Source organism: Gallinula chloropus (genome assembly GCF_964237585.1).
Source record: "Gallinula chloropus genome assembly, chromosome: 29".
Taxonomy (NCBI): domain Eukaryota; kingdom Metazoa; phylum Chordata; class Aves; order Gruiformes; family Rallidae; genus Gallinula; species Gallinula chloropus.
This window is the reverse complement of record NC_140114.1, coordinates 796,501-808,884: the sequence shown is the minus strand read 5'-3', so window position 1 is coordinate 808,884 and position 12,384 is coordinate 796,501. Positions and strand designations below refer to the sequence as shown.

General features: G+C 58.5%; 1 protein-coding gene across 2 annotated transcripts in view; it reads right to left on the bottom strand.

The window, feature by feature from the left end:
- The window catches only part of MEF2D (myocyte enhancer factor 2D), a 58,884-nt gene extending 46,804 nt beyond the window's left edge, over window positions 1–12,080 (bottom strand). For both annotated transcript variants that reach the window (XM_084276617.1, XM_084276616.1), the window contains exon 1: window positions 12,040–12,080. The gene's annotated coding sequence lies outside the window, so the exon portion shown is untranslated. The remainder of the gene's footprint in view (window positions 1–12,039) is intronic.
- Window positions 12,081–12,384: the final 304 nt, after the last annotated feature.

Here is a 12,384-nt window from a genome sequence, read left to right as displayed (position 1 = left end):
GGAGAACCTGGCCCTGCTCGGATGCTGCTGTCACCAAGAGCTTTAAACCATTGCAGCCACCAACTTCACCTCGCTCAGAGACGGGAGGCGACCAGTGGGGCAAAGTGATTTCAGCCCTGTGCTGGTCACTCCTCTACCAGCGTCCATCACCAACCGGTGTGGGACAATGCCTTCCCCTCTGTGAGCGAGAGGTGAGGTGTTTTCTTTTGCTGAACAGCAGGGAAACTGAGGCACAGAGGGCAGCGCCTGGTCCTCTGAAGGCACGGCGAGCTCCTGCTCCCGGAGAGGAGCTGCAGCCTCACCAACCCCCCCAACCTCGGGTGCCTGCGACATGGCAAGGAATTGTGCTCGGCTTTCCGGCGTCCTCATCCTCCGCTTCAACCGCAAAACCAGCCTTCCTCCCCCTGGCTGCCTCCCCTCCCACGGCCAGCTCATTTCCTGGCGTTACAAAACTCAGCCTGAACAAAGCCGGAGCGGGGAGCGCGTGGCTCCGGCCAGGGCTGCGCCCACCCCCTCACCCCGAGGAGCCACGCAGAGGGAATCTGTGCCACGACACCCCGAAACAGCTGGGGTGCCATCAGCTTTCCAGCCTCCTGAGAGCACCGAACCTCCGGTGTCCTGAGGGTTTCCCAGCGTCGGGACAGACGGACACACCGGGCACTGTCACCTCTGCGATGGGAAAGAGCAGCAGGGATGAGGATGGGGGGTTCCAGCTTGTGCCTATTGATACCCAGGACTGGCCCCCACCATGCCCCTAGCACCCACGCGGGGCACCCACAGCCCCATCCCTGCACAGGCACCACGCTCCCAGCCAGGACGAGGGACGGCACTACCTGTGCTGCTGCTTTCTGCCTTCACTGCCAACTCAGGGGGAACGGGGTGGGGGGGTCAGGGGCTGCTTCTCTGCAACCACCCACCCCATGGTGTTATCCCCAGGGTCCAGGGCCAACTCGGAGGGATGGAGCCATGAGCAGGACCTCCCTCACACTGAAGGGCTGCGTACCCACACCATGGGTGCCAGCTGGAGGGGGTTTAATGCCAAAGGTCCCTCAAAAGGCTCCTGACCCCCCCCCCCAAATGTGTGTAGAAGCAGTTCTCACCCGTCCTGGCATCGCAGCGTCTTGCAGGGCTGGTGGCTGAGCAGCGTGGGGACCGTGGGGACAGGGAACCAGTCTGCGCTGGGTGGAGGATGTGTGAACACGTGGCTCAGAGCTGGCCCAGCTCCAGGCAGCCGAACCCCCCCCCAGCCTGGGGGGGCTGGTGCCAGCTCCACCATCCCATGGGAACACAGTGGAGGACACACGGCCAAGCAAGACCTCGGAGCCGGAAGATAAGCCAGGAGCATCCCTGGGGGGGCTGCAGCATCCCTGCTCGCAGCCCACCTGAACCCAGAGCCCGCGGTGCTGAGCCCACCCGGTACAGCCACGGGACAGCCAGTGGAGCCATGGGACACCCAGTACAGCCACAGGAAAGCTGGTGGAGCCACAGGACAGCCAGTGGAGCTACAGAATGGCCAGTGGTGCCATGGGACAGCCGGTGGTGCCACAGGACAGCCGGTGGAGCAACACCAGGCGCTGCTTGCACAGCAGCCTACATCCCTGGGGCTCCCAGAGCCCACTGGGCTGTTACCACATTGACTGTGGGACGACACCCAGCTCCACGCAGCCCTCGAGTGTGTCCCCGAATCATGAGAACGGCGATGCCTTTACTGAGGGTCTGATCCCACCCCAGTGTGGGGGTGCAAACAGCTCCAGACCAGCCCCCGGGACGGGGGTGTACAGCACACACCACCACCGTCCCCAGCCCACAAACACAACCTCAAGCACCTGATCCCCTCCAGCCCTACAGCTCAAGGTTGCTCCAGAACTGCTGCCCTTCAGACCCAGTGGTACATCCCACACCAGTAAACTCCCAGTCCCAGCTTTGCAGCACTCCAAGCTGGTGCCAGGCAGCAAACCCCCCACCTGTCAGTGGCTGAGCAGCCTGGCACAGCTCCCCCATCCTCGGGATTCTGGGGTATTTAAAGGTCACCATCCGACCCACTACGTCACGGGGAGACCAAGAGCAGGTGAAAGGTTGGGGCTGGGTCCCAGGGGACCCTGCACAGCTCCCCTCAGCTCTTACCCCTGCAGCACCAGTGGTGTTTGAAGCCTTTTTGGTTAAAAGAGAGAAATTCTGCCCAGAATAGGGGAAAAGTAGAGTGGTTTAGGTTATTTATAAGCTGGGAGGGGACAACAAACCATCATGTAAGGGAGGGATGGAGGCAGCAAAGGCAAGTGAATTCCCCTTTTGAAGTGAAAGAAAAAAAAGGGGGGAAGAAGGGGGGGCAAGAGGAGTCAATCTTTTTGTCCAGCTTTTGGACAGAAATGCTGAGCAGACAATAAAATCCTTCCTGTTTGAAACCCAAAGGTTCAGTTTCCTCCAGCAACAAGCTCATGGGTGGGATCTGCCCCAAGAGCAGCAGGAAAACCAACCTCCCTGACGTGGGGGGAACCTCCTGGGACCCCCCCCGGGGTTGTAACTCAGGTAGTAGGGCTGATGCAACCTGCTGTGGCTGCGGGGAGATGCTCCAACCAGCCCAGAAGGATCCCTAAGGATGTGCAGGGTTGGGTCCCAGTGACTACACTGGGTGTTTGCTAAGTGGATGCTCAGCAGCTGCTGGGCTGCAGCCAGCCTTGGCTAATGCCCACCAAAACCCCCCATATATATATATATATATCTATATATATATATCTCCCCATTTATAGATATGCACCCCAAAAATATATAAACCATCATATATATCCCCCAAATTTATGCACCCATATATATATGTGTGTAACACATATATCTGTGGGGATATATACATATAAAAATATAAATATATGTGCATATGACCTGCTGGAGGGGAGCTCTGAGGAGAAGGACCTGGGGGTCCTGGTCGATGACAGGGTGGCCATGAGCCAGCAGTGTGCCCTGGGGGCTGAGAGAGCCAGTGGGATCCTGGGGGCATCAGGAGGAGTGTGGGCAGCAGGTCACAGGAGGGGATCCTCCCCCTCTGCTCTGCCCTGCTCAGGCCCCACTGGAGTGTTGTGTCCAGGTCTGGGCTCCCTGGGATCAGACAGCCAGGGATCTCCTGGAGAGAGTCCAGAGGAGGGACAGAGATGCTGAAGGGCCTGGAGCATCTCCCCTGGGAGGAAAGGCTGAGGGAGCTGGGGGTGTTCAGCCTGGAGAGAAGAGACTGAGAGGGGATCTGATCAATGGGTGTGGAGTCTCCTTCTCTGGAGAGATTCCAGCCCCATCTGGACACCGACCTGTGTGCCCTGTCCCAGGGACCCTGCTCTGGCAGGGGGTTGGACCCCATGTGCTCTGGAGGTCCCTTCCCACCCCTGTGAGTCTGTGATTCTATGGTATATATATAAAAATATAAATATATCTATATACACACACATCCCCCCCCAACAACATCATACACACAGGTAATACCCCCAAACAACTCGTCCCCTCGAGCGGGCGCAGAAGGGTCTTGGGCAGAGCTCATCCTCACCGCGTGCGGAAGGCGGGAAGACGCTAAATCACTCCAACCAGCTCCAAGGAGCTCCCAGCCCCGGCGTTAGATCAACCACCGGCCAAGGAAGCCGCCGGGCTGAGCTCGCCGCTCCCTGGCAAAGGAACGCCTCGGCACGGCTGGCTCGGGGTGCTGCTGCCCCCGGGTAAGGCCACTGCCATGGGGGTGTCGGGGCACACGGCAGGAGGGCGACGGGAGGAGGATGAGGGGGGATCGTCCGGGAGGAAGCTGATGGGGCCAAGAGGGAGGCGCAGATTGCGGAGGGGAAGAGCAGCCAACCGCAACCTCTCCTTCCCCTTTTCTCCACGTTTCCTCTAGCAACGGGCTCAGGGCCACAAACATTTGGATACTAAACCCAAACTTCTCCACTCCCCCCTCACACACACACACCCCATCACAGGGGTTCCCGACCCGGCTTGTGGCTCCTCTGCCAGGGGATTGTGGACCCCACACCCCAAACTGGGACAATTCCAGACCCCAGTTCCCAGAGATGTGCCGGAGGGTTCAGCAAGGACCAAAATCCCCCTAAAATAAAAAGGACTTTCTCCATTTCTCCACAAAATTAAAGCCACTCAGCCACGGCCTGGCCACCAGTCTGCTCCAGTCACAGGGAATACTCCCAGGGCTTCATTAAGCCTGATGAGTCTTTTACATTTGGGTTTCCTACGGCTTCCAAACAAGAGGTGGGATGGGACAAACTGGGAGAGCTCCCACTCCAAGTAGAGGGCTGGGAGGTCAGGCTGGAGGTTAAGCCCATGGTGCTGGATCCACCAGCACGGCCAGAGGGGATCTAAGAAGGGTGATGGGAGGGGAGATGGGAGCCGGGGGGTTAAACCCACCTCCAGCAGCACAAGATGCTCAGCTGCCTGTCACGACGGCACAGGGACAGGGGACAAGCAATGGCACAAGAGCCACGGCACAAGCTGGCGTGGACATGGAGAAGGTGCAACCAGCACCACTGCAGGGGCAGGCACGGCAGCACGGCCCCCCTCCCCAAATCCAGCCCTGGAAGACCCCTGGAGCTCTGCCCCAGGTTACAGCGGCCAAGCACGCGGCTCAGCTGCCGCAGGTGCTGTGCCAGCACCCACTGGCCCTGCCAGGACCTGGGGACACGGCTGGGGGTGCCGGGGGGTTGGGGGGGCGCGTGTGCGACCGTTGGAGCCGCCGAGTTTCGCTCTCGCTGGCTGAGTTCCCCCTTGGGCAGCCGAGATGCAGAACTGAAACCTCCAGCTGTTTGGCCGCGGGCGGGCGGGGGCGGGCGGGAGGGCTGGGGACCGGCACGGGTTTCGGGGCAAAGCCACACACACCGTGCCACGCCGGTGACCAGGGGCTTGGGGGGGAGGAGGACGTGTGGGACAGGGGAGGGGTGCGGGGGTGTGAGGCTCACGTCACCCACCCTCTGCCCTCTGCGCACAGCTGGGCCAGCACATCTGGCAGGAGCAGAACCACCCCGCAGCGGGTGGGGACACCTGCCAGGCTCTGCTTTGCGTGTGCCCTGCTCAGAGAGCTCGTCCAGGGAGCTGCTGCTGGGGTGCAGCATCCTCATGTGTCAGCTGAGTGCCCCTCAGAGAGACCCCAACCGCCTGCAGAGCGTGGTCCCGCTGCCATGCAGCGCTGCCTGCTTCTCCCAGAGCGGGGAAACTGAGGCACGGAGAGGGGAAAGCAAAGAGCAGACCCAGAAACAGCAACATCCCCCTGCCTAAATCCTGCTTAACTCCCCTTGGCAAGCCCCTCGCCCCCCCTTCTTGTCCCACCCTGCTCACCCACCAGCACCAGGACAACCCTGAGCCTAAACCGACCCCAAATCACCCAAAGACGTTGCAGGGGCTCCTGTGAGGGCTCAGGGATGCCACGTCATGGGTACCCCGAGCACCCAGCTCTCACCTTGGGGACCCACAGCCACGCTTCGGGCCACATTGCCACCTGCTGGCACAGCCCCCGGGGGCCCAGTGTCACCGTTCCACCAGCAGCAGCGGCTCTGTGGGCACTGCCAGGCCAGTGAGCACCACAGAGACACAACCCAGAGCAGTTCCTGTTTGCTTTCATGGCAGCCCAGGAGGGAACACGTGTAACCCCAACCCGGAGGTGCCAAGAGGGGTGGTGGGTGCCCCTCACCTTGCTCCTCACAGCCCTCGGTACCTATTGGGGCATCACCTAGAGGGTCCCGTGCTGCTCAGGGATGCAGGAGGCTTCACAGCAGCTGTGCCAGGCTGGCAAATCCTGCCTGTGTTTCTGAAGCAGAGGAGGCACCACCAGCTGTTCTGCCCCCCCAAGACCTCCCGAGTCCCCCCACAACCCCTCTGTCACTTCTGGATCTCCCCAGCGACGTGTCCCCACGTGAAGGGATCGCAGATGGTGCCAGGAGTTGGCAGGCACAGCAGGGTCCTGCCATGGGGGTGCCAGGTCACCCCCTCACCCGGGAATGGGACGTCACGTGTCGCTGCAGCCCCCAGCTCGGGCTGCCACCACCACCCCAACATCACCAAACCAACACCTTCCCCCAAGTCCAAACCCTCCACCCCATCCACCCCCTGCCCTGACCAAGAGCAGCAGGTCCCAAGCCACCCCCCCACCTCCCCTCAGACGCCAGGGTAGCCAAAGACTTTCCCAGGATGGGCTGGGGAAGGGGAGATGGGCTGACAGCCGGGTCCCCAAAACACAGAGGGAGGAGGTGGGCACTGGGACAGCCACCACCCCAGAAAGTCCCAGCCCAGCTCTGTGGCCTCACTGGAAGCAGACAGCATTTAATTGGGGTCATGCTACAGACCCTCCTGTGTGTCCTGAGCTAAACCAGCGCTGCTGCTGCCTTCCAGGCACCCAGCACCCACCATCATGTCTGGATGAAGCCCCCTGCAAGGGGCTGGAAAACCAGCAACCAGAGTGGGAACTGGGATTGATGGTCCCCAGAAGAGCAAAATAAAAAGGGGGATTCACCCCAAACTGGTGTGCAAACCCCCACCCTCCATGCAAAATCCTCAGGCACCGGCTGCAAAGCTGGGGCTGCATCCAGAAAAGTGGGAGCATCCCAATGGAGTGAGCCTCTGCCCCCCCCCCCCCCCCACTTCCCCAACAGCATCTGAAAACCCAGAGGATAAAATCAACCCTGGGGTTACCCAAATCTACAGGTTCCAGCCCCAAAACCCTTCACACCCTCAGCAAACCTCTGTGGGGAAGGTGCCTACCCTCCCAGACTTCACATCCCCTCTTTAAAAGGATTCAAATCTCTCTGAGGTGCAGAGAAACACTCACACACTCGGTGCCATCGTCAGCAACTCCCACACCCCCCCCCCCACGTAGGCTGCTGCGAGGGGAAAGCAGAAGGGGGAGTTTCTAGGCACCTCCAGAGAGAAAAGGTTCCTCTGGAATTTGGTGAAGCAGAACAAATCCATAGGGAACTGTTTGCACCTCCCAAAATGAGTGGGTACCCCCCGTGGGGTGACCAAACCTTGGTGGTGGCCGGTGTAAGCATCACCATCCCTCCTGCTGACCCTTGGAGAATCCCAAATCCACCCCCCCAGGATCAATGTGCTGGCACCAGCAAACACAAGGAATTAAAGTGGGAAAAAAAGGGAATTATTGAGTTTTGGAATCGCTGGGAAAACTCTTGGTGCTGCAGAGAGGGAGCTGGAGGCAGCGTCATGGACGTCAGCATCCTCAGTGCTTCCCCCTCCCCCCCAAAAATCCCAGCCCCATGATCCTGTCATTTAAAGGCAAAAATCAGTGGGGATGCTGCCAGGGGGTGGGATGTGACTGGGGGGTGGGATGCTGCCAGGGGGTGGGATGCTGCTGGGGGTGGGATGCTGCTGGGGCGAGGGATGCTGCTGGGGGTGGGGGATGCTGCTGGAGGGGTGGGATGCTGCTGGAGGGGTGGGATGCTGCTGGAGGGGTGGGATGCTGCTAGGGGGTGGGATGCTGCTGGAGGGGTGGAACACTGCCAGGGGCACACAGCACATGCAGAGCCAGGCCGAGCTGGCACCCTGAGCCCTTGCTCTCCATTCCCACCCTTTTTGACCATGTTTATCCTGAATTCTTCTCAGAATTACCATGCTGGGGTAGAGAAACACGAGTGGAGCTTTGGGAAACTTCTCAGCAGGGGATTTTGCCGTATTTTGGTCTCTCATTAATGAAGAGGGCAGTTCTCTAATTTTAAAAATACTCTTTTCACTTTGAGTTTGTTACGTGAGGGTTCAGAGGCAGGAGAACCCTCCCCAGCCCCAGGAGACCCCCCCCGCTCCTGTTTGCTTTGCCCCTTTGGAGGAGAAAAGTGGGGTCCTGTTTCTCACCCAGCCAGAGGTGATGCTTTCCCTGCTGTCACAGAGATCCCCACTCCTGGGAAATTCCTAAAAATGGGAAGCTTTAGAAGCAGAAAGGACCACAAACACTCAAGAATGGGGCTTGTTTCCTTCTCCAGCCCTGGGCAAAGACCTTGGAAGGGATACAGCAGGAGGGAAAAGAGCCAGTTTGAAGCTTTTCGCTGATCTAGATGGACTCATCCGCTCCCCCCTAAGCAAGAGGGGAGGCAGAGAGGGCAGGAGACCGTCGGCTGCCATGCCCAGAGCTCATAAATTACAGAGGGGAAGAGAATTGCATTTGCCCTATTTCTTATCTGCTTGGAAACTGCGGCGCTTTCCCAGCTGCAAAGGCAGCTCCGTTCCCAAGAATTTCAGCAAAGCCCTGACCTCTTTCCAGGATCGTACAGTATATGGTGGCTGGGAGCCAGGGCTAATTATAGGCACAGGAAAAGGGGAGAGAGGCCTTTGGAAAAGTTCTACCTTCCCAGCGGCGGGGAGCGGGTGAGCTGCGGGGATGGAGCACCCCGGAAAGGCTGGGGGAAGGTAAAGGTGGGGAGTGAGCGAAGCCTGGAGATGCAGCACCCCCAGCCACGGTTATTCCTGGTTTCTGGAAGGAGAAAAGCCAGGGGAAACCATGGCTCATGGAGCTCGATGGTTCCTACGTGCTCCAGGGCAGGAAGGGGGAAGAGAGCGGGATCTGACCCCGCTCCAGCACAGGTATAAACGCTTTGAGAACCAGAGTCAGCTCAATCCTACATCAAGAGCCTGAGACTTCAGGGTTCCCCGCAGAGACCCCCATCTCCTACAGCCAAGTGATGCCACGAGCCCCTCACCCTGCCCTCAGGCCCCGAAAAACCCCAATAAAAAGCCCAACCTGCAGAGAAACACAGATACAGAGGTGAAGGGAAAGGAACAGGCGGTCAACTTCAAACACCGGCGGCTGCTCCCAAGCAAACCACATGCAACTGGTTCATTTTCCTTTCACAAACCGCCCACCCCCCCCCATCCTGATGCTGCTGCTGGAGCATCCAAAGCTGCATGGAGACCCACAGCCTTCCAGCAAAGAGGGCAGGATAACACTAAACCAAGCAGGGATACTATTTTAGCCAGGTTTCTAAACCAAACCAAACCTAGGAAAGATGAAAAAAATCAAATAAAATCAAATCCCACCAATTTTTGGGGGGTTTTGGGGGGAGGAAAAAGCCAGGAACCCTCTTGCTCACCGCAATGGTTTTCATTTTCCACCCAATAAAGCTGAGCTTCAGCTCTGGCTGCTGGTTTATCCCCCCCCAGCTCGCTCGCTTCCTTGTTTGCCTGCGCATGTGGGAACGCGTGGGTGTGTGGGTTTTGTTTTGCTTCTTGCAACCACCCTGCAGACCATCTCCTGATGCCTTTGCAGATCGCAGCCTGCGAGGCAGGAGCGCTCCGTGCCGCTCCATTAGCTGGCAACACTGATTTTCCACCTCTCCAGCTTCAGGCTGGTGTGAGGATGCTCTCTGCTTCCAAAGCTGCTTCCAAAAATGGGGGGGGGGGGTTGCCAGGTATCCTGATTCCCTGGGTGCTGCTGAGCTGTCGCCAGCACCCAGCTGCTCTGAGAAAGTCCTGGTATACTGGGACGGGATGGAGAAGCTGGGTGCTGGGAAGGGGAGCGTGGCTTTGCTGGGATATGCTGGGGGAGCCAGCTGGGCACCAGCTCCAGCTTCTCAGCAGGAAGGAGGTTGCACACTAAGGGAAGGAATCTGCTGGTGCCACGCTGGGTTTGACTGATGCCCTTTTTAAGGTTCCTGTGGAAGCAGTGGAAAGGGGGTTACAGGTACCGAGCTCACCCCCCTCCCAGTGTGCCACTCAGGACCCAGCACCTCGACGGATACAAAACCTCACCCACAGCACCCACTGCAGCCTCAGCATGAACAAACCCAGCTCCACTTGACCTCACACCCCTCACCCCAGCACCGGCGCTGGATGCGCCCATGTGGGAAGACAAACAACATCCCCACGGTCCACACCAACAGCACCAGGACCACAGGCACCCAGCGCCCCACGCTGCTGTCACCCGCTCCTCTTCAACTGGCCAAATCCACAGCAGCACCCACAGAGCTGAGCACAGCTTACCGGGGCACCCAGCGCCACCAGCACATCCCGGCACAGCACGTGGCACCGGCACGGATGACACGGCCCCTTCCCGGCCCGGCGCTGCGGGCGACGGTGCCACAGGCGGCTCTAAGCCCTAACGGGATAACAAGCTCACAATGAGATCCTAATGAAGGATTAACGAAATACAGTTTAAAGAGATTAAGGCTGGGTGCAGCACTGAAACCTCGGAGCCACGGCTCTGGATTTTGGAGAGCCCAGCAGAGGTGAGACCCAGATTCCAGCCCCTGCCAAGGCGGAGGGAGCCGGCATCTTCCGGCAACTTGGGATGGGTTTTCCACCAAGACATGCTGGGGGTTAGGAAAAGGATGGAGGAACACACACATCCACCACGTTAAATTTGCTTGTGGCGCCTAAAAACCCTGCCTGAGGCGCTTTAAAAGCGAAGCCAGAGGCTTCCTCCATCTCTCCCCTCCCACACCAGTCCCTTCCCATCTGCATCCCAGCTGCGCGCGGTGAGCGATGCTGCTCTCCGGTCCTGTTCGTAATGAGTGTTGATGTTATCCGCCCCGAGCCCGGAGCCTTTCCAAGGAGCCCCAGGGAAGCAGGTACTCAACTCTCATTCAGGGAGAAAGTTATTAATATTCATTTCTTGGCTCTACACAAACGGAGCAGAGAGTCAGGCCCGGCCTCGCGGAGCTCGGCGTGACTGCCAGGCTCACGCGGCTCCAAAAGGTCAGGAGTCTGGTTCGCCCCCAAATCAAACGCTGATGGTTTAAAATAGAAAGCACAACACATCTGGGGTTGCTTTTTTTTTTTTTTGAGGTTTTTTTGGCCACTTGTAGTTTTCCTGCAACCACAAAACACCAGAAACTTTCCCCTCCTGAGAAAGGCCAAGGCGACTTTCGCCCCCCATCACGGGAATCCAGGATTGGCTAAGCCAGCTCTAAAACCAGCTCTAAAACCAGGGCTGTATGGATGAGTGAGGCTGCTGAGGATGAGCTCGTCCCATGGGCAGTGAGAGGGGGGGGGGAGGCTGGAAGCCCACCCCTCATTTCAAGCGAGTGGCCCAAAGCCACGCGCCGAAAAGGAGGTGGGGAGGGGATCTGCCAAACATCCCTGTGGAGAGGCTCCAAAACAAATCAAATGAAGATGTTTGGAGCGGATCCAGATGTTTACTAGTGACGCACATGGAGGTATAAATAATTATCCGGTAGGAATTTTGTTCACAGGCAACTCTCCCTTATCTAATCAGATCTCAACGCAACGCGGCCCCTCCACCCCCACCCCCCCCCCAGCTTAAAAAGTCTTGAGAAAACCAGATGCAAAATTAAAAAACCTCACTAGGAGCACCGGTTTAATCCCATTAATCACTGGACATTTGGACCAGAGCTGCCAGGGCTCCCATCTCATCCAGGCGCAGCTCTAGGAGGGAGGATTTCCCTCCCTCCCCAGGAGTGCTGGCAGAGGATCGGATCCTGTGCACGGGTGCTGAGTGGGACTGGCGAGCTGAACCCTCATACGGCACCAGGTGATGGGGCATCTGTGGGAACAGGAGCCACAGCATCAGCCAGACCCATCCACACCAGCAGCTCTTGCCTGTACAACCATCAGCTGCTTCAAATACCCTCGTGAATAAAAACCTCCCTCATCCGGCTGTGCGGTACCAACCGGCGACTGCAAGGTACCGGCTGGTGACTGCAGCACCTGGACACCCCAACTGCCGACAACGAAAGGGACCCCAAACCCCGAGACATCCCATGGCAGAGGGGGATGAAGGTGACAGTGAAGGTGCCCTGGCAGCACCGAACCCAGCAAGCTAGAAGGACCGGACCGCAGCCACCAGCGATGGTTATCGGCGTCGCCGAGAAGCCCGAGCCGAAGAGCTGTGAAAAACAGGTAAAAGGGCTATAACAGCCCAAAAAAACCCACCTGAGCTCATTCTTCCCACCCATTAGCATCACCTAACCCGCTGCCGTGGGAGGTGCCGGCACACCGAGCGATGCCACCGCCGCCCCCGTGCCAGCAGCCCTCACCCCGCCGTGTCCCCCCAACAACCCCAACCAGTGTCACCAATGGGTTTCCAAAAATTCAAGCAAGCCAACCCACCGTAGGCGAGGCCGCAGAGGGTTCCGCCGAGGCCGGAGAGGAGCAGTGTTGGAAACTTACTGTGGCAAAGCGGTCACTCCCTCGGCTCCGTGTCCCTACTGGTGGGAAAGTCTATAAATCTCTAATAAAGAGGAAAAAAAACCTCCCCTCCCATTTTATTTCTTCTCTCTCTCTCTCTCTCTTCTCCCCCCCTCCTCCTTCCAAAGGATTGCGAAACCGAGAGGGCAGCCGGGGCTTGGATCTGCAGCATTTCTGAGTTCCTACGGAGTCTGGGCTCCCTGCCACCAGCAACAGCGGCTCTGGGGGTGTGGAAAAAGGGAGGCAAAAAAAAAAGAAGGGAAAAAA